The following is a 24,195-nucleotide window of genomic DNA, read 5'->3' as shown; positions in this document are numbered from 1 at the left end:
TGCATCTGTAGATTCAGCAACAGCAGATCCAGAAAGCGTATCAGGCAGGTTTGGGGAGAGGAAAGGAGCACGGCCTCTCCAGCAGCCACACAGGCCTGCAGTAGGATGGGGCTGGGGCTGGGGCTGGGGCTGCAGCTGGCCCTGTTTATCACTTGGGCCTCATGAGGGGAAAAGAAAGAACAGGCAGCAGAGGAGGAGCATGGGGGCAGCTGGTTGCCTAAGGAGAAGGCGCCTCAGGGAAGGGTTATTAGTTTGTTTTCACACTGCTATAAAGAAATACTTGAGACTGGGTAATTTATAAAGGAAAGAGGTTTAATTGACTCCCAGTTCAGGGAACCTACAGTCATGGCAGAAGGCGAAGGGGAAGCAGGCACCTTCTCCACAAGGCGGCAGGAGGGAGTGAGTGGAGAACCAGGAAGTGCCACACTTTCAAACCATTAGCTCTCCTGAGAACTCCCTTACTATCAGGGGAGCAGCAGGGGGGAAACTGTCCCCAGATCCAATCCCCTCCCACCAGGTTCCTCCCTTGACACAGGAGGATTACAATTCCAGATGAGATTTGGGTGGGGACACAGAGCCCAACCTGTGAGGGTCTCAGTCTATCTTGCAGCTCCCCTGGGGCTGAGGCTGAGTACAAATCTGCTGGCCCTGCTCTACAGCACTCAGGGACTCCGCCTGTGTGCCCCAATCTGCTCTTCCTGGGGGTGGTGGTTGCTTCCTCAAGAGGAGGGTGGATCTGCTCTCCTACCCACCCCTCTCCAAGGCCTTGTGGAGCCCTGGCCACGTCCTCCCAGGGTAAGAGCAGGAAACCGGGCTCCTTGCCCTTCTTGCTGCTTGGGTGACAATCCTGGGGTCATCCATAGGCCCCATCACTTTTCCCGCTTCTAAATGGAGAGTATTTTGGCACATCTTCCTGGCGGAGTCCGGGGCCTCATCCCTGTTATTTATTCTAGCTTGGTAAAGCCAGGTTAAGACATCTGGGCAAGGAGATAGTAGAGTGGCCCCCAGGAAGGGTGGGTGGAGGGCGCTGGCCTTTGGGCTTGCCTGGAGCTGGGTGGGAGGGGGCAAGGTTACCAGGAAGCAGGGCTGTCAGGGCCAAAATCAGGAGGTGGTAATAATGCTGGTGCGGGGACAGGGCTGTGTGGTTGGCTTGGGGTGGGGCATGAGAGCCAAGGTTTGTCAGCACGCAGAGGGGTGGCTGACCCATGGACTAGGGGCTGTGGAACCCAGTGGTTGCCCTTAGTTCCTGGATCCTGGGAGACTTCTGGAGCCTGGGTGTGGGACAGCCTAGGGGTGGAGGTGGGGCAGACAGGGGTAGGGGTGGGAGAGGAGGCCTTGCATGGCAGGGTGCAGGGTAGGAAACCAGCCAGGGGCCAGTTTGCATTGGCGGCTCCCATCCCCATCCCCACCCCCAAGCCCACCCCTACCCCCACCCTGCTGCAGAGTCGGGCCTGGGCTGCTGTCCTCTGCTTTGGCCTCAGCAGATCACACGATGGAAGCTGGCAGCCCCGTGGGCACCACTCGAGCCAGCTGTGACCTGCGGTTTCTATTTCCTGGAGTGTGGGGTGCCCACCCAGGAGAGCACAGGCACACCCCACACCCCTCATTTTGAGGATGCTGGGAGGTGGGGACCAAGGTCCTGCAGCCCTCTGCTTGCGCTGTGAAAGGTAGCCTAGGGGTCCTGTGTCCGCCCATCCACGTGGGGCCACAGGATCCTGAACAGTGGCAGGCAGAGAGATGAGGAGGGAGAGAGAAGTGGAAAAGAAGGAGAGAGAAAGAGAGATGGGGAGAAGGAGTTAGAGAGAGAGAGGAAGAGAGATAAGGAGAGAGACAGAGGAGGCTGAGAGGAAAAGGAGCAAGAGATAGGGAGAGAGACACAAAAGGCAAAGAGAGAGACAGGGAGAGACGAGCATGAGTAGGAGGTCGGGTCACTCTTGATCCCAGTCCCCAGTGAAAACCATAGGTTGCCATCACCTAACTACGCATGCAATAAAGTCTTCTGCCTGCTGCTTACAGCCCAAGAACCCCCTCTCCGACAGAATAAAACCTTTGACCATTGCCCTTTCTCACTGGAGTTTACTTGTGTCTTCTGATGAAGTGTGATGTCTCATCTATTGCCTTCCTGGGCTCAAGGATCCATGAAAAGCCGACGCCTCTTTTGGGGAGGCTCTGCAGTGCCTTCATCTCACTAGGCTCCCCAGGAAGCTTGCGAACTTGGCTTGAGCCCTAAGCAGCCAAGTATGTGCTGGGCCTCTGCTTCTCTCTTTCAGTAAGAGGGAGAACCAAGAAAGAGACTCAAGCATGGTCTGCAGAGAAGGCACTTGTGCAAACACCAGGAGAATGAGGGGCCTCAGTTGTCTTCATTTCTCCTAAAAACACGCATTTCCTTCCAGGCCACCCTAGTGAGGGCATGAAGCACAGCGTGTGTGTGTCTGTGTGTGTGTGCATCTATATGCATGTGTATGTATGTATGTGTGTGTGTGTGTGCAGGAATATACATTTGAATGTATTTATGTATGTGCATCTGTGTGCATGTGTGTGTGCAAGTATATGCATGTGTGTGTGTGTGTGTGTGTGTGTGTGTGTGTGTGTGTGTTGCAGGGCTTTACAGTGGACAGGATGTGGGAGGGCAGCTGCAGCTCCAATCTGCAAGTCTTTCTGATAGAATGGTTAAGATTCCCTGGACCACAGAAAGAGTGTTTTCATTTGCACCTATTTTTATTAGCATTTAAACCTGTATTCTTCATAGCATGTAAAGTTTATGTTGTTTAACTATTAGAAACATTTACACCAGCGGTCCCCAAACTTTTTGGCACCAGAGAGCAGTTTTCTTGAAGACAGCTCTTCCACGGACCTGGGAGAAGGGGAAGGGATGATTCAGAGATGATTCAAGCCCATTACATTTATTGTGTGCTTTATTTCTATGATTATTTCACTGTAATATATAATGAAATAATTACACAACTCACCATAATATAGAATTAGTGGGAGCCCTGAGCTTGTTTTCCTGCAACTACATGGTCCCATCAGGAGGTGATGGGAGATAGTCACAGATCATCAGGCATTGGGTTCTCATAAGGAGCACGCAATCTAGATCCTTGGCATGCTCAGTTCACAGTTGGATTCTATGAGAATGTAACGGCACCACTCATGTGACAGGTGGCAGAGCTCATGTAGTAATGTGAGGGATGGGGAGCGGCTGTTTCTACAGATGAAGCTTTGCTTGCTGGCTGGCTGCTCACCTCCTGCTGTGCAGCCTGGTTCCTAACAGGTGAGGACCCCTGATTTACCCAGTAAGATAAACACATTTTTATGTCAATTGAAATTTTTCACCCTGCACCACCCAAAATTACCTTGCATACCTCACCCACCCAAGGGTCCCGTAGCGCACTTTGGGAGCTGTAGACAGTAAGCCTGGAGCTCCACTGAGCATTCCATCTCTCCACCATCTGTGGGCTAACAGGCTGTGTTAGTTTCCTAGGGCTGTTTTACAGTACCACAGACTGGGCACCTTTAACAACAGAATGTTACTGTCTCACAGTACTGGAGGCCATGGGTCCAAGATCAAGGTGGCATCAGGGTGAGTCCCTTCTGAGGCTGTGCAGGAAGGCTCTGTTCCAGGCCTGTCTCTTGAAGTGTGGGTGGCTGTCTTCTCCCTGTGACTCTTGGTTAAGGGTGATTCTGGCGAGGGCTGAGAAGAGGAGAGCTGGACAGAATGTTGGTAGCATATGGAGGGTGTCGGGCATGGTGTCTCATGCCTGGAATCTTAGCACTTTGGGAGGCCAAGACGGGAGGATTGTTTGAGGATGAGAGTTCAAGACCATCCTGGCCAACAGTGGGAGACCCAGTCTCTTTAAAAAATAAAAATACAGAAGGGAAAACTCATTCAGATGAAGCCTCAGATGGCAATGAAGAACACGTTATCGGACATTGGAGGAAAGGTGACGCTTGTCATAATGTGACAGAGAACTTGGCTGAATTGTGCTCATGTCCTAGTGTTTTCTGGAAGGCAGAACTTGCCAGCGATGAACCTGAAATTTGGCAGAAGAAATATCTAAGCAAAGTATTGAAGGAGCAGCTTCATTCTCTTGAATGTTTCTAGGAAAATGAAAGAAAAGAGGAATGACTTAGAGACAGAACTTATAATCAAAAGGGAAGCAGAACTCAAAAATGTGGGAAATTTTTAGCCTTCTCAGCCTGCCCATATTGAAGAGATAAGAAAGTGTGTTTGGGAGAGAACACGAGGGTGTGGGTCAGGAGGCCTGCATGGATCAGGGCTGTGCTCCTCACCAGGACGATGGAAGAACGACCCTGAAGGCATTGTGTAGATCGCTCAGGCTGCACTCTCATCACAGGCCCATGGGTCCAGGGCACTGACAGCAGTACGGTTTCCAAGGAAGGCCCTGGGGCACCCTGAGGACCTTGGGGCTTGCTGCCAAGCACTCCCTGAAGTCACTGGTCCCCACATTCTGGTGTGGCACTGCCTGACTGTGCCAAGTGTTGCTTAATGGGCTCCTGTCCAGGGGGGATGTGATGTCACCGCTCCAGAGGACACAGGCAGAAAACCCTTTGGCAGCATCCATGTGGTGCTAATTCTGCAGGTGTACAGATTTTGCTTTTCCCTTATAGAAATGGTGGAGTCAATGAAGAAATTAGCAGGGATGGATGTGGAGCTGACAGCTGAAGAAAGAAACCTCCCATCTGTTACATATAAGCACGTGATTGGAGCTACAAGAGCCTCCTGGAGAATAATCAGCAGCCTTGAACAGAAAGAAGGAAACAAGGGAGGATAAGACAAGGGAAAAATATTCGGAAATACCGGCAAATGGTGAGACTGTTGTACCATAGTCCCCCCTTATCCACAGTTTGAGTTACCAGTGTGGTACAGTACAATAAGACATTTTGAGAGAAAAAGAGACTATGTTCTTGTAACTTCTATTAGAGTATAATTGTTCTGGTATTAATCTTTTACTGTGCCTAGTTTATAAATTAAACTTTACCATGAGTTTGTATGTATAGAACAAAATATAGTATATATAAGGTTTGGTATTATCCATGGTTTCAGTGTATCCACTGGGGCATCTCAGAATGGATCCCTCTCAGATAAAAGGGAACTACTGTATTTTCAAGAAAAATGATGAATGCTTTGGGTTAAATTTGTCCCATTCTCCTTTTTATTGAAAGACTCAGGTTTTTTTATCCAATGTCATAGTTTTTAATCTTTGGATTTATACAACAGAAATTATCTGGGAGAAGGAGTTTGTTGTTAACTGAATATGTCCTAATTTTTGCCTTTTATCTTTATGGTTTTAGAAAATGTCTCTGAAAAGGGAGGCTTGTTTCTTTTGAGTGTCTGGCTTAGTTCTCAGGGTATGTCTGTCAGTAATTTGGCCATAGTCATTGGCATTTGAGGTCACAGACTAGTGCTCACTTGACTGTATATGTAGTACACATTTTATATCTTGGTAGATTTTTTGTCTTTTGCTCACGTGGATTAGGCTACAGAATATTCCAGGGCAGAGGTGAATAACTTTTTCTCCTGGAAGCTGCAGCAGTGGGCAAAAAAAGTGAGACCCTGTCCCTAAAAATAAAGTTGTAAGCTGGGGTTGATGTTATCATTACCATGAAATATGTTGGGTCAAAGAATTTTGATGACCAATAGACAAGTTTTGTGTCCCAGAGGAATGAGGAAGTAACTGATACATTGGGAGAAGATGTGAAAAGTTCGAGTCTGGATGTCTTAGATGAGGTACAGGCATAAAAAAGGAAAGAAGAAAAGAGAGAGAGAGAAAGAGAAAGAAAAGAAAGAAGAAAGAGAAAGAAAGAAAGAAAGAAAGAAGGAAAGAAAGAAAGAAAGAAAAAGAAAGAAAGAAGGAAGGAAAGAAAGAAAGGGAGAGAGAAAGAGTGTAGATGTCTTGTTGAGTCCCTAAGTATAAACAAGAAGAGAAAAGAAACTAAAAGAGGAAGCCATGGCCAAGAGTGGAGCATTACAGTGTATGACTTCTAGTATGGAGCAGCACAGTTAGGGGTATGGACATGTGCAAGTCTTCGAGTAGAAAGCAAAGAACTCTGTTGAGTGGAACGTGGCCACACCATACCTTGGTGTGATCTCAGGTATTGGATAGGTTGGCTGTAGATAGTCAGTGAATGTGGGATAAGGACCTAGAGATCTATTGATGACAGAAACTGAGAAATGGAATGTAGAATATCGGCTTGTGAGGAGGAAAGATTTGGAGTAACAGGAGAGCAGTCATTGAGTATGTGAGGAGCTAGGAGAACATGGAAACCTTTCATCTCCTACAGCAGTCTCTATTTGAAAAGTCATCAGGAAGATAGTTGATTCAGAAAATTGTTTTGCTTAGCTAAGATAAGGATGCTATTATGGAAGAAAGAGCGAGAGAATGTTTTACAGTGGAAAGGAGGTTCCAGGGGCATGAGAGAAACCTAGAAAGGTTCAACAGTAGTGCCATGAGTTCATAGAAAATAGGAAGCAAGTGGCTGGGCACAGTGGCTCACACCTGTAATCCCAGCACTTTGGGAGGCCGAGGTGGGTGGATCACAAGGTCAGGAGATTGAGGCCATCTTGGCTAACACGGCAAAACCCCGTCTCTACTAAACATACAAAAAAAAAAAAATTAGCCTGGCATGGTGGTAGTGCCTGTAGTCCCAGCAACTTGGGAGGCTGAGGCAGAGAATGGTGTGAACCCGGGAGGTGGATGTTGCAGTGAGCTGAGATTGTGCCATTGCACTCCAGCCTGAGGGACAAAGCAAAACTCTGTCTCAAAAAAAGAAAAAAAAAAAAAAGGAAGCAAGTTGGGTATGTGCGTTTAGAGGTGCTGTACATTTTCAGCATTATAAATGAATAGAGATGAGTAGCAATAGTTTTTTTGGTCCATAGATTTTTGGTATCTTAACTAGTTTTGGATCTCTTCCACTAAAGGGATTGCCGGTTGTACATTGTTAGGAGTGTAAGTACTGAAGGCAAACTGCCTGGGTTTGAATTTTGTTCTGTCCCTTGCACCCTGCCTGGCTTCAAATCCTAGCTCTGCTTATTAAGTTCTTTTAAGAGGATGATCTTTGAGCAAATGTCTTAGCTTGTTTTCCCAAGTAAATGGACACAATAGTTGCTATCTTGTGAAATAGTCATGTAATTGACCAGCATTTACCAAGTTGCATCAGTGTTTAGTTTTAGTCATTGGTGATTCTGCAATTGGACTGTGATGGGGTGTTGGGGTAGGGGGTGGTGTGTTTGTGTAGCACTTAATTGCGTGCAAAAAGGAAAAGATACTTTTGCTAACCGAGAGGCAGCTTTTCTCTGCCTCTGTGTCAAAAGTGAAGAAGTGAGTTTGGAGAGGGATACGAATTCTCTGTATTACTAAGTTCTCTTCCACAAAACCAGAGGTAGATAGAAATGTGTAATAATTTACAGAATTTCTAGACTGAAACAATATGATTTTTTAAAATTTATTTTTATTTTTTTCAGGTTGAGACTGAGCTAAAGTTAATCTGTGGCAACATGCTGGATGCACTGGACAAACACCTCATTCCAGCAGCTAACACTGGCAAGTCAAAGGTTTTCTGTTATGAAATGTAGGGTCTATACTAGAAAGGAAAAGGTAAGATTAAAAGTTGGCCATTTTAGAATCATGACTTTCTTCTATGTAGGTTTCCAACTTTTATTTAAAAATAATTGTTTAATGTTAGAAGGATAGTCAATGTTGGAATAAAAAGATGGTCAGGCTATTATAAAAATGCATTAGCTTTTGCTTTACTTATTTATATTCTTTTGCTTTCATGGGACCTATCTCATTCCCCTCCCCCAAATGGCCACACATTTCACAGTTGTGGCTGAATGTTTCATGGAGAAATTTTATTTTATGATTAATACACTTGTGCCATTTCTTGGAACCACTTGCTTGTTTAATTCTAGTCTATCAAATGATAATTTTGTTGATATTTAGAGGCTCCTCAGTTAATTTCTGTGGGATTTTTGGTTATATTTAATAAGGAAAATAATAGGAAATGTCTAAGAAAAAAAGAAAGCCAATTATTCCTGAGAGTGTTTAAAATTATTGAAGTACACTTGTTAGTTGTTAGTATAGAACCTACATTTCATAATAGAAAACCTTGGACTTGCCAGTGTTAGCTGCTGGAATGAGGTGTTTGTCCAGTACATCCAGAACGTCGCCAGAGATTAACTTCAGCTCAGTCTCAACATGAAAAAATAAAAATAAATTTAAAAAAATGGATGGTTTCAGTCTAGACATTCTGTAAATTATTACACATTCTATGTACCTCTGATTTTGAGGAAGAGAGCTTAGTATTGAACAGAATTCGTTTCCCTGTCCAAACTCCCTTCTTCCATTTTGATGCAAAAGCAAAGAAAAGCTGCCTCTCAGTTATCAAAAGTATCTTTTCCTTTCTGTATGAAATTAAGTGCTACACACACACACCACCCCCCACCCTAAAACCTCCTCACAGTCTGACTACAGAATCACCAATGACTGAAACTCAACACTGACGCAACTTAGTAAATGCTGGTCAATTACATGACTATTTCACAAGGTAGCAACTACTGTGTCCATTTACTTGGGAAAATAGAAGCTAAGACATTTGCTCAAAGATCATCCCCTTAAAAGAACTTAATAAGCAAAGCTAGGATTTGAAGCCAGGCAGGGTGCAAGGGACAGAACAAAATTCAAACCCAGGCAGTTTGCCTTCAGTACTTAACATTCCTAACAACGTTCAACAGGCAATCCCTTTAGTGGAAGAAATCCAAAACTAAGATACCAAAAATCTGTCCACCAAACTAACTATTGCTAGTCATCTCTATTCATTTATAATGCTGAAAACGTACAACATCTCTAAAAGCACATACCCAGTTTGCTTCCTTTTTTGTTGTTGCTTTTTTGAGATGGAGTCTCACTCTGTCGCTCAGGCTGGAGTGCAGTGGCAGGACCTCGGCTCACTATGAGCTCCGCCTCCCGGGTGCACACCATTCTCCTGCCTCAGCCTCCCAAGCAGCTGGGGCCATAGGCGCCTGCCACCATGCCTGGCTAATTTTTTTGTATTTTTAGTAGAGGCAGGGTTTCACTGTGTCAGCCAGGATGGTCTCAATCTCCTGACGTTGTGATCTACCCATCTCAGCCTCCCAAAGTGCTGGGATTACAGGCGTGAGCCACTGTGCCAGCTACATTTTATGTATTTGGCACACATTGGTTAGCCATTGAACTTGTGATGGATAGTGGGAATGACCAGGGCCCCTCCAGGCAAGGCTTGGAGCAGAGGGCCCTCCTTTATGGGCTAGACTCACCAATGTGGCTGCTTACCTGTGACTAACCACCAAGGCTCAAGGTGATGCTAAGGTGCTGATTTGCTGGAACTCTGAGCTGTGCCTGTGCCTCCTTGGGCTCTGGGAGATTTTTTTCTTTTAGCAGTATTTTATGGAGATATTGTCTAGGTAGAATAAAATGTAGATCCTCGTTTTCTGTTTGAGTTTTGTTTTGTTTTGTTTTGTTTGGAGACAGGTTCTTGCTCTGTCACCGAACCTGGAGTGCAGTGGCGCGATCACAGCTCTCACTGTGGCCTCAACCTCCCAGGCTGAAGCAGTCTTCCTGCCTCAGCCTCCCTGTAGCTTGGACTACAGGCATGCACCACCATGCCCCACTGATTTTTTTGATTTTTAGTAGAGACCAGGTTTTGCTATGCTGCCCAGGCTGGTCTCGAACTCCTGGGCTCAAGCAATCCTCCTGCCTCAGCCTACAAAAGTGCTGAATTACAGGCGTCAGCCGCTGCACCCAGCCTCAGCCTGTTTTTAATGGAGGCAAACACCTGTGCAACCACCACCCAGAACCAGATCCAGAACATTTCCAGCCTCTGGAGGACTCCTTTGTGCCTCTCCCAGTCAGTGACCCCCAAGGGTGACGCCATTATGGCCTGTTGTTCAACTTGACTCGAATGGAATTCTCACAGCATGTGTCTGTTTGGATCTGGCTTCTTCCACTCAGTTGGGAGGCCCATTGATGTTTCCTGTGACTTAGCTCCTTATTATTGCTGAAGGCCACTCTGTTGTATGAAAACCACAATTCATTTCTCCTTTCTCCTGTTGGTGACCATTTGCATTGTTTCCAGCCTGGGGCTATGATGAGTAAAGCTGTTAAAAACAGACAAATATATTTTCCTTTCTCTTGGGTAATTTTTTAGTAGAAAAGCCAGAACATGGATGTAGATATATGACTGTATTACAACTCACCAAGCAGTTTTTCTTTCTATTTTTTAATTTTTTGAGACAGAGTCTTGCTCTATTGCCCAGGCTGGAGTGCAGTGGCATGAGGACACTTCACTGCAGCCTTGGCCTCCTGGGGTTAAGTGAGCCTCCCACCTCAGCCTCCCACGAAGCTGGGACCACAGGTGTGCACCATCACAATCGGCTCACTTGTTTTTTAAATTATATGTAGAGACAGGGTCTTCCTATCTTGCCCAGGCTGGTCTCAAGGCTCCTGGACTCAAGTGATCCTCCCACCTCAGCCTCTCAAAGTGCTGGGATTACAGGTGTGAGCCACCACACCCTGCCTGTTTTTCTAAATTGGATTATTTTACACTCCAGTCTGCTATGAATGAGAGTTCCAGTTGTTCCATATCCCAATCAATTGGCGATTGCCTACAAATGATGTGGCATGATGAAATTGTTCCTGGTGTCCATGGTGTCTGAGAAGACTGCAAAGAATTTCCCTTCCATTCTCTCCTTTCTGTTCCCCCTGTACTGTCTACTCCTTAAATTGGTCAAATTCTACTTGATCCAGGAACATAATGGAGCTGGAGAGTGCAGATGACACACATGGCCTCAGTCCATGGGAGCATCTCAAAGGAATTCATCTGCAAATTGCAGTGCATCTAGACAGAGCACAAGAAGGAAGAGAAGTGCAGACTCATGTATGGCCCAGGGGCACCTTCCATCCCCTCATGCCTGTATGACCTTTACCCACCCATCCCCTATCATGTCCCTGCTCTGGAGGGTGGATCACGAGGTCAGGAGTTCACCACCAGCCTGGGCAACACCGTGAAAGCCTGTCTCTACTAAAATACAAAAAATTAGCTGGGGGTGGTGGTGTGCGCTTGTAGTCCCAGCTACCTGGGAGGCTGAGGCAGGAGAATTGCTTGAACCCAGGAGGCGGAAGTTGCAGTGAGCCGAGATCATGCCACTGCATTCTAGCCTGGGTGACAAAGCGAGACTCCGTCTCAAAAAAAGAAAAAAAAAGAAAAGAAAAAAGAAAACAGGTTCTGGCTTAAATGGGGATTTTGTAACTTGCTGTCTCAGAGGCAGATTCCTGATGACTAATGGGGTGATTTTTTTTTTTTTTTTGAGACGGAGTTTTGCTCTTGCTGCCCAGGCTAGAGTGCAATGGCGTGATCTTGGCTCACTGCAACCTCTGCCTCCTGGGTTCAAGCGAGATGGGGTTTCTGCATGTTGGTCAGGCTGGTCTTGAGCTCCTGACCTCAGGTGACCCACCCGCCTTGGCCTCCCAAATGGCTTGAACATGGGAGGCAGAGGTTGCAGTGAACTGAGATCGTGCCACTGCACTCCAGCCTGGGCGACAAGAGCAAGACTCAGTCTCAAAAAAAAGAAAAAAGAAAAAGAAATAAAAAATAAAACATCATTGTTATTTTATCAATCTTCAGCAGCTTTTCATTGCCTACAGAATGGAGTCTCAGTTCCTCAGGTTGGCATTCCACAATCTGATCCCAAAATGTGAATCTACACTTAAACCACTCACTACTCAAACTTCATTCTAACCATTGTTCCTGAATGTTCTGTGTGTTATGCCTATCTTGACATCAATACTCCAACCTTTACCTATCTACATTCTGTTCGCTTCATTTCTCTGAGTTCCATCTGTCTTTCAGAGTAGTGTGCTAGCTCTGTGTGTCACACAGAAATGAATTTTACAATGTAGAAATCCTGTACTCATTTGCAGTACAATTTGACAATACATGTCAATAACCATAGGAATGTTCAAATCCTTGGGCTCAGAAATCCCACTCCTGAGAATTTATTCTTTAATAAATGGAAATAGAGGAAAATTTAAGTCCATTATGATACATGTACTTAATAAAATAGGATACAGCTATTTAAAATTATAACTAGAAGCACTATATAGCTTATGAGAAATTAAAGAAAAACAGAGAATAAAATTGTGATTAAATCTGGAAACCTGGAAAGGGAACTAGAGAAACAGTTGATTTGTGAGGTGGTGAGAGGTTATGTGATCCTTTTTCTTTTATTTGGATTCCCTTGATGTCATCCTTTTTTTTTTTTTTTTTTTTGATACGCAGTCTCCCTCTGTTGCCCAGGCTGGAGGGGCAGTGGCGCAATCTCAGCTCATGGCAACCTCCACCTCCACTTCCTGGTTTCAAGTGATTCTCTGGCCTCAGACTCCCAAAATGCTGGGATTGCAGGCATGAGCCACTGCGCCCGGCCCCTTGTTCCCTTGTTGCCATCTTAACACTGTTCTTATGATATATAATTGTGATCTATAATTGCTGTTCTTTGGCACGGTGGCTCACACCTGTAATCCCAACACTTTGGGAGGCCAAGGTGGGCAGATCACCTGAGGTCAGGAGTTTGAGACCAGCCTGACCAACATGGTGAAACCCCTTCTCTACTGAAAATACAAAAATTATTTGGGCGTTGTGGCGTGTGCCTGTAGTCTTAGCTACTCGGGAGGCTGAAGCAAAAGAATTGCCTGAACCAGGGAGGTGGAGGTTGCAGAGAGCTGAGATCATGCCACTGCACTCCAGCCTGAGCGACACAGCAGACTCAGTCTCATAAATAAATAAATAAATAAATAATTAAAAATTGCTTTAAAGAATAATGTAGATTTCTTATTTAAAATATCTGATCAGACCCATGAATTGAATCTTTCTCCTCATAAGAGTTCTTAGCATTGGCTGGGCGTGGTGGCTCAGGCCTGTAATCCCGGGACTTTGGGAGGCCAAGGCAGGCAGATCACCTGAGGTCAGGAGTTTGAAGCCAGCCTGGCCAACATGGTGAAACCCTATCTCTACTAAAAACACAAAAATTAGCCAGGCATGGTGGCGTGTGCCTGTAATCCCAGGTACTTGGGAGGCTGAGGCAGGAGAATCACTTGAACCCAGGAGGTGGAGGTTGCAGTGAGCCAAGATCATACCACTGCATTCCAGCCCAGGCAGGAGAGTGAGACTCTGTCTCAAAAAAAAAAAAAAAAAAAGAGTTCTTAGAGTTTAGCAAGGTTGCAAGATACAAGGTCAATATAAAAAAATTAATTCTATTCCTATGTACTTGCAATGAAATTTTATTAACTGAAAAATTAATTGAAATTTTATAAAGTACCATGTACAATACCACCCCAAATTAAAATAGGGATAAATATAACAAAAATGGGCAATATTTTTTGCAAAAAACTATAAAACACTGATCACAGAAATTAACAAGACCAAAATCAATGGAAAGATATGCCATGTTCAAAGACTGGAAGATTCAATATTCACATTTGAATTGATCTATAGATTCAGTGCAATTCCAATTAAAATCTTAGTGGGCTTTTTTGGTAGAAATTGATAAGCTGATTTAAAAATTTATATGGAAAAGCAAAGTACCTGGAATAGCTAAAACAATTTTGATTAAAAAAGAACAAAGTTGAAGGACTCACACTACTTGATCACAAGACTTACTATAAAGCTGGACAGTGATCAAGACAGTGTGGTATTGATATAAGGGTAGATATAGATCCATGGAACAGAATTGGGAATCCAGGAATAGACCCACACATCTATGGTCCTTTTTTTTTTTTTTTTTTTTTTTTTTTTCTGAGAGAGGGTCTTGCTGTGTTACCCATGGTGGAGTGCAGTGGTGTGATCTTGGTTCACTGCAACCTCCGCCTCCTCGGTTCAAGTGATTCTCCTGCCTCAGACTCCTGAGTGGCTGGGATTACAGGCACCCACAACCACGCCTGACTAATTTTTGTTTTTTTTTTTCAGTAGAAACGGGATTTCACCATGTTGGCCAGGCTGGTCTCCAACTCCTGACCTTAAGTAATCTGCCCACCTTGGGCTCCGAAGTGCTGGGATTACAGGCTTGAGCCACCATGCCCCGCCTGGTCTATTGCTTTTTAACAAAGTGCCAAAATAATTCAATAGGAAAAAGATAGTCTCTTCAACAAATGGTTCTGGGATATTCAACATCTACCTGCAAAAACAAACAAACAAACAAAAACTGATTCTTTTCCACATTTTAAAAATTAGCCCCAAATTTACGATTTTTAGGGAATAGATTATAGGCCGAAATGTAAACTCTAAAACATCTAGTAGACAGTCTTGTGACCTTGGGGTAGGGAAAGATTTTATAGATAGGCTGTAAAAAGTATAAATCAGGAATTTTTTTTTTTTTTGAGACGGAATCTCAAAATTAACAAAATTTCTAACATTGTTAGAAAATAAAAAGACAAGCCAAAAAATAACAGAGCAAACTGGGAGAAAAAACTTGCAAAGCTATAGCTGATCAAGGATATATAAACAACACTTTACCCATATATTTACCCATAATATACAAATAATGTTTTCTTTTTTTTGAGACAGAGTCTCACTCTGTTCCCCAGGCTGGAGTGTAGTGGCGTGATCTCAGCTTACTGCAACCTCTGCCTCCAGGGTTCAAGCAATTCTCTGCCTCAGCCTCCCGAGTAGCTGAGATTACAGGCTCCTGCCACCATGCCTGGTTAATTTTTGCATTTTTTCATAGAGACAGAGCTTCACCGTCTTGGCTAGGCTGGTCTTGAATTCCTGACCTCGTGATCCACCTGCCTCAGCCTCTCAAAGTGCTGGGATTACAGGCAGGAGCCACCTCACCTGGCCAACATTTTCAATTCAATAGATTAAAAGAAGGCAACCCCCACCCCACTCAATGGACAAAAGAGTTGAAAGGACACTTTGAAAAATAAGAGAAACAAGTGTTTAACAAATATATAAGAAGCTGCCTTTCACCATAATTTACTAGGTAAAGGCAAATTTAAGCCACACTATAGTGACACACCTACTAGAATGGCTAAAATGTTTTGAAACTTACAATACCAAGTCCTGGGGAGGATGTAGAGCAACTGGAACTCTTAGACATTGCTGATGGGAAAGCAAATAGTATATTCTCTTTGGAAGACAGTGTGGCATCTCCTTCGGAAGTTGGGCATACATTTTCCATACAACTCAGCAATCCTACTCCAAGGTGTTTTCCCAAAATAAATGAAAGCGTATTTCCATACAAAGAACTGTTAACAAATGTATACCACATTTATTTATAACCACCACAAACTGGAAACAATCCAAATGTCTATCAACTAAGGATGGATAAACAAATTGTAACACATCCATGCAATGAAATGCTACATGGTGATAAAAAGGAATGAACTACCAATACATTCAATGACATACATAAATCTCAAAACATCATGGTAAGTGATTGAAGTCACACTCAAAAGGCTATATGTAATATTATTTCATTTATTTGACATTCTGGAAAATCAAAACCAAAGGGACAGAAACAAGATTAATGATTGCCAGAAAATGGAAGTGAGGATACGGGATTGGGTACAAAGGAGCCTGAGAGAACTTTTGGGGGTGATGGATATGTTCCATATCTTGATTGTGGTGGTGGCTATGTGACGCTGTACATTTTTGAAAACTCATTAAAACATACTCTGAAAAAGAGTACACTTTAACTCCATGTAAATTATGTCCCCATAAATCTGATTCCAAAATTGAATTCTGCATACTGACAGCATTGGCATTACCTGCGATGTTGTAAGAAATGCTGAACCACAAACTCCATCTGCATGCAGACCTTGTGTTGTAGGTCAGCTTCCTCAGGAAACAGGCCCTGAGATTCAGAAATCTGCATACAAGAGGTTTATTAAGGGGAGATCTTAGAGGGAACAGAAGTAGGATTGAGTCGATCTGCAGTGCAATTCGACAGAAGCCTCAGCTGAGCCTTACAGGGACCTCTGGAGCTGGAATTAGCTTCAGGGTGGGCCCTCTCATCAAGCAGTCATTGGATGTGACTGCCCCCAAGGTGTGACCTTGGTTGGGCAAGGTGGTTCTCTTTAGCTGAAAGAAATTTCCAGAGAATGACTCAGCTGAGAACCGTCAGCTGCCAACACTCCCGGCAGCTGGGTAAATGAGGGCCTCCATCCTGAAAAGAGAATCTGGGCAACTCACCACAGCACCCACTACAGTGCACTCCTTGCACCTTTTGAGTCCACTTGTTTCATAGAATAAGTTCACTCCATCTTGGAAGAGCTCCTTCAGTGTTCTTATTGGTCTCTTTTCCTAAGGAAACTTGTAAAGACAGTGGGATGAACCACATCCTTGCCCCCACCAATACCACAGCTGGTGTCAAGGTCACAATCAATACTCATCATCTTCCTTCTCTACTGCCCATTCCAGATTACCTCCACCCTCAACCAGCACCTCTTCTGGTCTAACTGGCCTATCTGAGAGATGGACCCTGATCCTTTTCCATGAGCAGTAGGAGTCCCTGATTATTATATCTTTCTTTCTCCAACTGTGATGCTGCATTTGTCCGTTACTGTCAAGATTGAGCAGGGGATGCCAGGTGCAGTGGCTCACACCTGTAATCCCAGCACTTTGGGAGGCCAAGGTGGGTGGATCACTTGAGATCGGGATTTCAAGACTAACCTGGCCAACATGGTGAAACTCCGTCTCTACAAAAAATACAAAAATTAGCCAGGTGTGGTGGCAGATGCCTGTAATCCCAGCTACTTGAGAGGCTGAGGCAGGAGAATTGCTTGAACCTGGCGGGTGGAGGTTGCAGTGGGCCGAGATCATGCCACCGCACTCCAGCCTGGATGACAGAGTGAGACTCTGTCTCAAAAAAAAGATTGACAGGGGAATATCAAGAGAAACCCCAGTGGATTACTTGGGTGCCAGACTTACTCTTCCCTGCCTCCATCATGTGACAGCAGTCCTATCTCCTCCTGATGAGGGCAATTCCTCCTGACAGGATGATGACTCATTTCCTTGCCTGCTGGTATCCTGGTATAAAGTACCTAATGTGACTGACAGTTTACTAGAACTCTTGTGTCCCCTGGTGGAAATATTTTCCCTCTGGGAATGAAGACTTCTAGAGCCACAGAACCTAGAAGCACAAATTCCCTAAATGAGCTGTTGGGAGGGATGATAAACAGCCACTCCTACTTCTACCCTTTGGTTCCCAGACTCACATATTCTACCGTTTTAGGGACACAGCACTATATAACGGGCACTGATTTAGGGTATATACTGCATTCTGTAGGATGCCATCTATTAACTCTAAGCTGGTGTCTCAGCTGGCTTTCAAAGGCCATCCCATTACTGTCAGGCCAGATGTCTCCGGGTAGCATGGAATACAATAGGACCTATAGATCCCATGGTAAAGTGTCCTACTGACATACCTCCTTTACTGTTAAGTGGATCCCTTGAGCCAATACAATGTTTTACGGGTTCCCATCATGGTGGGCAAAGCACTATAAACCCTTGGACAGTGGTGCTGGATGAGGCAACAGAAGTAAGAAAGGAAAATCTAGCCAGGTGAGGTGGCTCACGCCTGTAATCTCAGCACTTTGGGAGACCAAGGTGGGTGGATCACCTGAGGTCAGAAGTTCGAGACCACCCTGACCAAAATGGTGAAACTCCATCTTTACTAAAAATACAAAAAAAAAAAAAAAAATTAGCCAGGCGTGGTGGCATGCACCTGTAGTCCCAGCAACTTGGGAGGCTGAGACAGGAGAATTTCTTGAACCCAGGAGGCGGAGGTTGCAATGAGCCGAGACTGTGCCACTGCACTCCAGCCTGGGCAACAGAGAGGACCCCATCTCAAAAAAAAAGAAAAAACAAAAAGAAAGAAAGGAAAATCAATATCCAAGATATATGTTGATTGCCAAGAAGACAAGTCATTGCCCCTTTTAGGATAGTAGGGGCAATCAATAATGTGGTTGCTTGGTCTCCTTAAGGCATAATGTGATATCAAGGGCTTACTGTTGGTCTCTGTTGCTTGCAGACCGAACATTCAGCACTAGCATAATTTACAGCAGCCTTTATAAATGACGTTGGGCCCTTGAGTAGCTTCTATCCTTTCCAATGTGGATACTCACTACTATGGACTAAATGTTTATTTTCCCCCAAAATGTGTATGTAGGAGCCCTAGCCCCCAGTATGGCTGTATTTGGAGATGGGGCCTCTAAGGAAGTAATTAAGATTAAGTGAACTCATAATGGTGGGGCCCTGATCCAAAAGGATTAGTGCCCTTATAAGAGACATGGAGAGCACTTTTCTTGAATGTGCCCGCCCTCCCTTCCACCTCCCATGCACTGAAGAAAGGGCATGTGCCTACACAGGATGAAGGCAGCCATCTGCAACCAGACACCAACCCTGCTGGCAGTGTGATTTTTGGACTTTCTCCAGAACTGTGAGAAAACAAATTTCTGTTGTTTAAGCCACATTTTTTGTGGTATTTTGCTGTAGCCTAAGTGGATTAATAAACTCCATTTATGAGCACACTGTGCCAGCCCTGTGGTGACTGGTAGCAGCTGGCTGGGTCATTCTGCCTAGTGCACTCCTGTTGTTCAGTGCCTCTCCCACAGTGGCTGCTAGGAGCAGGCATTAGCATGTGATGCAAAGATCTTCACATTTCATGCCCGTTCCTGTAGATCTGTGGATCTATATCACCCCATACCCCCAGGCCTCCCATATTCTAATATTTCTCCTCCCAGGCCTCTGAGCAACCAATGAAGCCATTCACTACTGCCATGAGCTCATATATACTTTTGCCTTGAGCCATGTGTCTCTCTCTACACAAAGCAGATGATCAGCACACTCCCCAAATCTCTAAACATTGGGAGGATTTCCTGTCACTCCTTGTTTCAGGGCTAGTCCTGAGAGGGACTGTAGTTAGCAGAGTTTGTTTTCAGCTTGTAACCACATTAGAATATAACTTGAACCATCCATGAACCAGTCTCAGTATTGTTCCTCCTCGGCCAGCAGGGTAGCTCGTGTCTGTAATCCCAACACTGAGGGAGGCTGACGTGGGCAGATCACCTGAGGTCAAGACCAGCCTGGCCAATATGGCAAAGCCCGGTCCCCAAAAAAATACAAAAATTAGCCAGGTGTGGTGGTGCATGCCTGTTATTGGGGCTGGCATAAACCTCACATGACGCATTTTTTTTTTTTTTTTTTTTTGAGACTGAGTCTCATTCTGTTACCCAGGTTGGAGTGCAGTGGTGCAATCTTGGCTCACTGCAAGCTCCGCCTCCTGGGTTCACAGCGTTCTCCTGCCTCAGCCTCCCGAGCAGCTGGGATTAGTCACCCAGCACCATGCCCGGCTAATTTTTTTGTATTTTTAGTAGAGGCGGGCTTTCACCATGTTAGCCAGGATGGTCTCAATCTCCTGACCTCGTGATCCACCTGCCTCAGCCTCCCAAAGTGTTGAGATTACAGGTGTGAGCCACCACGCCTGGCCAATGCATTTTCTTTTTTTTTTTTTTGAGACAGAGTCTTGCTCTGTCACCCAGGCTGGGGTGCAGTGACACCATCTCTGCTCACTGCAACCTCTGCCTCCGGGGTTCAAACCATTCTGTCTCAGCCTCCCAAGTAGCTGAGAATACAGGTGTGTGCCACCACACCCAAGTAATTTTTGTGTTTTCAGTAGAGATGAGGTTTTGCTATGTTGGCCAGGCTGATCTCGCCTCTAAAACCATATGATATAATGGGTCACATGGCCCAAGAAGCAGGACTGCTCGTACTGTAACCTGAAACCACTATGGAGCCCTTTCCTGCCCTAGGCCTCACACAATGCTGGTAGATTTCTATGTCACTTGGTAAGGTTTAAAGCAGTGTTCCTAAGTAGGTAATATGCGCCACCAGAGCCCAAAGAGGCCTGGTAGGCATTATGCTTGCTTCTTAGTGGTGGGAAGTGCAAGATGGAATAACTTGACCTTTACTTTGGAAGGAGATATCCTAGTATGCCTGAAGCCACTAAAACTTCACTACTGTGGCAGGCCCCTGAATCTTTATAGAACCCTCTGGAACACATGTCTTATCCAGGCCTCCAACAAGTATTTGTATTTCTTGCTCATCTGGTCCAAATAACATCATGTCATTGATATAGTGGGCCAATGTAATATTCTGGGGTGTTCAGATGGTCAAGGTCCTTTCAGAATTTATTTCTACAGAATGCAAGAGAGTTAACACAACCCCAGGGCAAGACTGTAATCTACACTGTTGTCCATCCCACATGAATGTGAACTTCTTCCAGTTAGAAATGGATAAGAATGTGGCCGGGTGAGGTGGCTCATGCCTGTAATCCTAGCACTTTGCGAGGCTGAGGTGGGTGGATCGCCTGAGGTCAGGAGTTCAAGACCAGCCTGGCCAACATGACAAAACCCCATCTCTAGTAAAAATACAAAAATTAGTGGGGCATGGTAGCAGGCACTACAATCCTACTTACTCAGGAGGCTGAGGCAGGAGAATCACTTGAACCTGAGGGGTGGAGGTTGCAGTCAGCCGAGATCACACCACTTCACTCCAGCCTGGGCAAAAGAGCAAGAGCAAGACTCCATCTCAAAAAAAAAAAAAAAAAAAGAATGCATTGGCCAGATTAATGGCTAATACCACACACCTAAAGCCATGTTAATCTGCTCTAACAAAAATACCATTTGTAACCCAGCAAGCACAACTGGGGATACTCCTTGGGTGAGTTTGTCACATCCTTCAGGAACTGAAGTTCCTACATTTCTAGCATTTCTACTTCACTTACAATGGACCATTGCATTCTGGTTAAGGTCAGAATTAAGTGGAGAAAACATTACTCCTGCATTCATGAAGTCTTCAAAGGTGGTTTTAATCTCTGCTGTTCCCTGGACTGTAATATTGTTTTTTATTTACTCTCTTGCATGGAACAGGAGGGAGTAGTTTCAGAGGTTTCTACTTGGCCTTCTCCACTATGATAGCCCTAACTTTACAGTCTAAAAAAGAACTTTTGGGAGAAGCAATCTGATCTGGATTCTGAGTATCCCTGAACATTCCTGCTAATATGCTGGGAAGACAAGATCTTGACTTCTCTCTACTTAGCAGATTTCTCAGGGTTGAACACACAGCAATGAACCTTGAGAGATGAGCTAACATCTCCTTCTAGGACAAAGAGTAGACTTGCATACTGCTTATAAAAATAGTGGATTCCTGGCCAGGCACGGTAGCTCACGCCTGTAATCTCAGCACTTTGGGAGGCCGAGGCAGGCAGATCACGAGGTTAGGAGTTTGAGACCAGCCTGACCAACATGGTGAAACTCCGTCTCTACTAAAAATACAAAAATTAGCTGGGCGTGGTGGTGGGTGCCTGTAATCCCAGCTACTCAGGAGGCTGAGGCAGGAGAATTGCTTGAACCTGGGAGGCGGAGGTTGCAGTGAGCCAAGACTGAGCCACTGCACTCCAGCCTGGGTGACAGAGGGAGACTCTGTCTCAAAAAAAAAAAAAAAAAGTGGATTCCCATAAAAAGGAATGCGATCATTTCCTTTGCAGGAACATGGATGGAGCTGGAAACCGTTATCTCAGCAAACTAACGCGGGAACAGAAAACCAAACATCGCATGCTCTCATTTCTAAGTGGGAGCTGAATAATGAGAACACATGGAAACATGGTGGGGAACAACACACACTGGGGCCTGTTGGAGGGGGTTTCAGGGAGGGAGAGCATCAGGAAAAACAGCTAATTAATGCTGGGCTTAATACCTGGGTGATAGGTTGATCTGGGCAACAAACCACCATGGCACACGTTTCCCTTTGTAACAAACCTGCACATCCTGTGCATGTACCCTGGAACTTAAAACAAAAGTTGGAGGAAAAAAATGGTGGATTCCCTAAACTCAGTGATTGTTCTCCTGTAACACAACCCACTTTATGTATAGGCATCAATCTGGATCCTCTGCATCACCTCTATGGGAACTGGGGGCAAGAGGAACGGATGCAGACATGATGCTGATACTGCTTGCTGTGGTCTGATAAAGTCCTTTGTCTCTGACCCAAGAGTCTCATATTCAACCAGCAAACATGAAACAATAACAGGCTAATGGCTTATATGGAGGGTAAAATCCTAGTCCCTGACAGCAATGATGGGGAGCAGAGGTGGTTCTTCCAACTCCCAAGTATTTCCATGTCATATTACATTGGCATTATACATCTGGAGACAGAAAATCAGGTGGGTCTTTGGACCCACTGTGAACTAGACCTGGGGCAAAGGCTCCATTTATTACCTAGCCCCAATATACTCCCACTTTAACAGGGAGACCACAGTAAAGCTTTGGGTCTCCAGGCATCAGTGTTAACTCAGGCCTTATATCCAACAGCCCTCAACATGGTTGGGAATTACCATTTCCTAAGGAAATGTTCATTGGTTTCCTTGGAGAAGGATTGGGGGAATCACGATCATATACATTTGCTGTGGCACTTCTTCCTGGAAACCTGCTCTCTCCTTCAGTCAAGTTCTGGGTTATGGGTTATTGGGGTGACTGCCCTCAAACTCCTACTTACCCATCTTTGATTTCTTCTGGTTGTACATATTAAACAATTGGCTTTTTGGCTGCTCCATCTATCTAGCCCCTGGGAATATAATGTTCTTTTTTGTTTCCATCTGGCACTTTTATTGTTTCACTTTTTCTGTTTGATTCATTTGAGTGATTTGGGGGTGTGATATGAACCATGGCTCCAGTTTATTCCTGATGGCTTTCCAATTGCTCCACCATCACCTGATTCCATCACTGGATTTATTCTTTTATTGAATAGTACATCCTTTCCCCACTGATTTGAAATGGCATTTTGGTTAAATGCTAAAATTATTTTTTTTTTTGAGATGGAGTCTCACTCTATCACCAGGCTGGAGTGCAGTGACGTGATCTTGACTCACTGCAGCCTCTGCCTCCCGGGTTCAAGTGATTCTCCTACCTCAGCCTCCTGAGTAGCTGGGATTACAGGCATGTGCCACCACACCCAGCTAATTTTTGTATTTTTAATAGAGACAGGGTTTCACCACATTGGCCAGGATGGTCTTGATCTCTTGACCTCATGATCTGCCTGCCTTGGCCTCCCAAAGTGTTGGGATTACAGGTGTGAGCCACCACATCCGGCCAAAACTTCATATTCTTATTAATTTTCTCCATAGCTCTCCTTGGATCAGGTCCTCCCTGGTGTCACTCATTATGCTAATTGTGCCCAGCTTGCATCTGAGGGTTAAATGCTATCTCCTGGGATCCTACCCGTTACTCTCAGGGATCCCAGTTCTGTGGCAGCATTTGCTACCATGAACACCGACCCATATGTAACAGCCACAGTGAGTTTCCCAACATGCCAGTGCCCCTCAGTCAGCGCATTCCTTATTGCTTTGTAAATACAGTGCCCTTAGACCCTCACATGGTCCATGATAGTTCTAGCATTTCTACTTCACTTACAATGGACCATTGATTTTTCCAAACTTTGAGAGGCAACCAAGCAGCTTAATAGCACCATCTCCTGGGATCTTCAATAGTTGTTAAATCTTGTATCATGGGATATTGGCCCCACATCGATAGACTCTGTTATCCAACTTTATTCAGTGCTCCTTGATCCACCACCCTCAAGATATAGTGCCGGATGTACTTTCCTGGCTCTTGCTGAAATCTATGATCTAGGTCTTGCAGTTCCTTTGGCATACACTGGAGCTGAACGTGATAGAGAACCCAACCTTCTTTGGAACTTTGCTGCTCTTATAATGAAGGCCCGCTCCTGTTCCTCAGCCTTTTCTGCTCTCCCATTGCAGGTGATGAGTCTCTATATGCTGCCAAGGAGGGCCTCTGGTTTTCACACTTCAACTTACAGGCGATTAATGACCCTCAGCCTTTCATGTCTTTCTCCAATGCAGCAAGAGCCAGAAGAAACAGCCATCCAATTCTCAAGTCCTTATATTAATATAATTACTATTGCCCTTGAAACTCTCAAATTCCTCTCCGGTCTGTTCTCTTCCATCAGTTTCCCATTCCAGTTCCCTGCTGTTGGAGGTTTTTTGTTGTTGTTTTGGTTTGGTTTGGTTTTCTTGTCTCTTTGAGAGAGTCTTGTTCTGTTGTCCAGGCTGGAGTACAGTGGCAGCGTCTC

The 24,195-nt window shown here is 44.9% G+C and overlaps 2 long non-coding RNA genes across 3 annotated transcripts; both read right to left on the bottom strand.

Moving 5' to 3' along the window:
* Positions 1–2,547: 2,547 nt before the first annotated feature.
* On the bottom strand, positions 2,548–8,926 carry LOC134760557 (uncharacterized). The gene is made up of 3 exons (XR_010138253.1): positions 8,110–8,926; positions 4,291–4,760; positions 2,548–4,031 (listed from the first exon to the last, which is right to left on the bottom strand). It is a non-coding gene; the product is annotated as an uncharacterized LOC134760557 (long non-coding RNA).
* A 166-nt stretch (positions 8,927–9,092) lies between these two features.
* On the bottom strand, positions 9,093–21,169 carry LOC134760556 (uncharacterized). Of its 2 annotated transcripts, XR_010138252.1 has the most exons (5): positions 16,240–21,169; positions 15,816–16,128; positions 15,098–15,293; positions 14,084–14,224; positions 9,093–10,153 (listed from the first exon to the last, which is right to left on the bottom strand). It is a non-coding gene; the product is annotated as an uncharacterized LOC134760556 (long non-coding RNA). The 2 variants fall into 2 exon arrangements; XR_010138251.1 differs by having other exon boundaries at positions 9,094–10,153; positions 15,816–20,591.
* Between the last annotated feature and the right edge of the window lie 3,026 nt (positions 21,170–24,195).

Source organism: Pongo abelii, chromosome 19 (genome assembly GCF_028885655.2).
Source record: "Pongo abelii isolate AG06213 chromosome 19, NHGRI_mPonAbe1-v2.0_pri, whole genome shotgun sequence".
NCBI classification, from domain to species: domain Eukaryota; kingdom Metazoa; phylum Chordata; class Mammalia; order Primates; family Hominidae; genus Pongo; species Pongo abelii.
The sequence above is the reverse complement of the archived record's forward strand: the minus strand, read 5'-3'. Positions and strand labels throughout refer to the sequence as shown.